We start from the raw sequence: 3,005 nt of genomic DNA, 5'->3' as shown, positions 1-3,005 counted from the left end.
ACATTTCATTCCCTCATCAGGACAATGCTCAAAGGCCATGGAGATGATACTGGCAGGTTCTCGTGGGTGTTTCTCTATGTTGATGGAACATAATTGTTAAATCTTCATTAGAATCATGAGAGGCTCATTACCTTACACGAGTGAAAAAGCAGGCAGGTACATTGTTGGAATGTTTATTGATGTGCCGGGCTTTATAACAACACGTACAGCACAGGTGGCCGTGATCGTATAGTGGTTAGTACATTGCGTTGTGGCCGCAATAACCCAGGTTCGAATCCTGGTCACGGCAAGTGTTAAGGTTGTTTTTACGGTTATTATTATTATTATTATTATTATTATTATTATTATTATTATTATTATTATTATTATTATTATTATTATTATTACTACTACTACTACTACTACTACTACTACTACTACTACATATTGAAATGGCAGGCGAGATATCTTGTTAGGGAATACGATTCTTCTCTCTCTCTCTCTCTCTCTCTCTCTCTCTCTCTCTCTCTCCCGGTAGGTTGTAAAATTTAACCGTTTCGTAAGCAAAACTTTCTCCTCTGGGAATGAGTTTGTTTACTGTATTGTAATGAGAGAGAGAGAGAGAGAGAGAGAGAGAGAGAGAGAGAGAGAGAGAGAGAGAGAGAGAGAGAGAGAATATTTGCCATCGATTCCTTTGTTTCCACACAACAGGTGTCATCCTGTAATACCTTACATATTCATCCATGTGAAAGTACATTAGTAAGAAAGTAGATGGCGATATCCACAGTGATAGTTCTTCTGCCCTCGAGTCTATATCTTATTTATGTGTGGTGCCTGCTGTGGTAATTGCTATTTTAGGGTAGTTCTCTCCTTCCCTCCTGTTTTATTTCTTCCATTTCTTAATGTGATATAGCATACTAACTTGACGTAACTTTACCCAAACTAACATATTTTATTTCACTCTCAACCTCTTATGTCGTCTTCCCAATGCTACTCGCCGTCTGTTTCGTGTATCAAGCTCTGATACTGATAACATGAAGACCGGGGGTCAGACGGCAAGGAGTGTCGCACGATAAAGATCCTTGTCGATGCATCTATTTTTTTTTTTACTATTATCTTATACGTTCGTCAGCTGATATTCTCTCTCTCTCTCTCTCTCTCTCTCTCTCTCTCTCTCTCTCTCTCTCTCTCTCTCTCTCTCTCTCTCTCTCTCTCTCTCTCTCTCTCTCTCTCTCTCTCTCTCTCTCAAGTGTAACATCAGCTTTCTTTTATCATTTGAAGTGCTCGACTGAGTGGATGAAGGTTTTACCGTGTTGTTTTCAAGGTCAGGTTATCTTTATCTACCAAGAGCTCTCCGATCACGCACGCATACTCTCTCGCACAAGTACACACACACACACACACACACACACACACACACACACACACACACACACACACACACACACACACACACACACACACACACACACACACACACACACACACACACACACACACACACACACACACAGAGGAGGAAAAAGATCTGATTAATGAGAGAGAGAGAGAGAGAGAGAGAGAGAGAGAGAGAGAGAGAGAGAGAGAGAGAGAGAGAGAGAGAGAGAGAGAGAGAGAGAGAGAGAGAGAGAGAATGATAATGTTGCTGCACACTGCACATGTTTATTGTCGCAAGAAAATTTGGATTGATTGATAGATATGTGTAACATGGTCGTTCACACACACACACACACACACACACACACACACACACACACACACACACACACACACACACACACACACACACACACACACACACACACACACACACACACATACTTTAGGTCAAGTGAATGAACCATGAAATTGGGTCACTATAAGCGATGGGTTTGCATGATTGATCTGTAAGGCCAATATCCTTTCATCTGAATTAGGCCTATTCCTTCCTCCTCCTCCTCCTCCGTCGTTGTCCACTTTTATGTTTTTTTAGATTTTTGCTTTCAACGCGAAGGACATGTTTCTCTCTCTCTCTCTCTCTCTCTCTCTCTCTCTCTCTCTCTCTCTCTCTCTCTCTCTCTCTCTCTCTCTCTCTCTCTCTCTCTCTCTCTCTCTCTCTCTCTCTCTCTCTCTCTCTCTCTCTCTCTCTCTCTCTCTCTCTCTCTCTCTCTCTCTCTCTCTCTCTCTCTCTCTCTCTCTCTCTCTCTCTCTCTCTCTCTCTCATACCTACAGTACAACTCTCCGCCGTGCATTGGGCGATGGTCTATATCTACGTGCCAGGCTGACATCCCTTTCAAGGGAGCACACGAAACACAGTGTCTGCAGCAGGTTACAGAACAAACTGAATCGCTGCTCACCCACCCCCTACGCTATTTACCATATGAACAGAAGCGAGGGATTAACTTGCTCTGGTCCGTATGAAAAAAGGGAAACATGCAAGTTCAAATTGTTAAAAACGCTTTGGGCTCTCATATGGACTGTTTTCAAAGGCCATGCGGATGATTATAGTCGCTGTCAGGAGAGAAGGTTGCATTATCGTAGTTTCGCACTCTACTCACCAACACTGTGCATGCAGTACACTGTGTTTGATATTATAGGCAACAATGGCGAATACCGTTAAATATTGTCATTGTTGATAATAATAAAAAAATAAACATTGCTACCTGTATATATAATTAATAGTGATGAATATTTCTGAAGCGTAATATATGCATGGATTCAGACAGGTAAGTTGTCAAAGTATGATGATACAAGCTGTAGTCTCCGTGATCGCGATTATAGTAAAGCTTTGTATGATGTTTTCTCCTCTGGAAAATGTTTAGAACTTTTGTTAATAAACTATCACTGAAAACGTGAAAGCACTCTTTAAAAACATTTGAAAACACAAACCCTTCTGCTTGCTTCTGCCCACGTGGCTAAGGGGCGCTACCTCTGCACGTGATGGTAGCTTCGATATTACACGCTATATTTCACCGCCATTCTCGTCCTGGCCTGTAATGGACGTAGCCCCTGCTCAGTGGATCGCATGTACGCCTATGGTGAGGGAT

General features: G+C 42.0%; 1 non-coding gene across 1 annotated transcript; it reads left to right on the top strand.

Moving 5' to 3' along the window:
• The first annotated feature begins 217 nt into the window (after positions 1-217).
• Trnah-gug (transfer RNA histidin (anticodon GUG)) lies at positions 218-289 on the top strand. The gene has a single exon. It is a non-coding gene; the product is annotated as a tRNA-His (tRNA).
• The last annotated feature ends 2,716 nt before the right edge of the window (positions 290-3,005 follow it).

Source organism: Scylla paramamosain, chromosome 7 (genome assembly GCF_035594125.1).
Source record: "Scylla paramamosain isolate STU-SP2022 chromosome 7, ASM3559412v1, whole genome shotgun sequence".
Classification (NCBI taxonomy): domain Eukaryota; kingdom Metazoa; phylum Arthropoda; class Malacostraca; order Decapoda; family Portunidae; genus Scylla; species Scylla paramamosain.
Note: the sequence above shows the minus strand (reverse complement) of the source record. Positions and strands in the feature narration are given on the sequence as shown.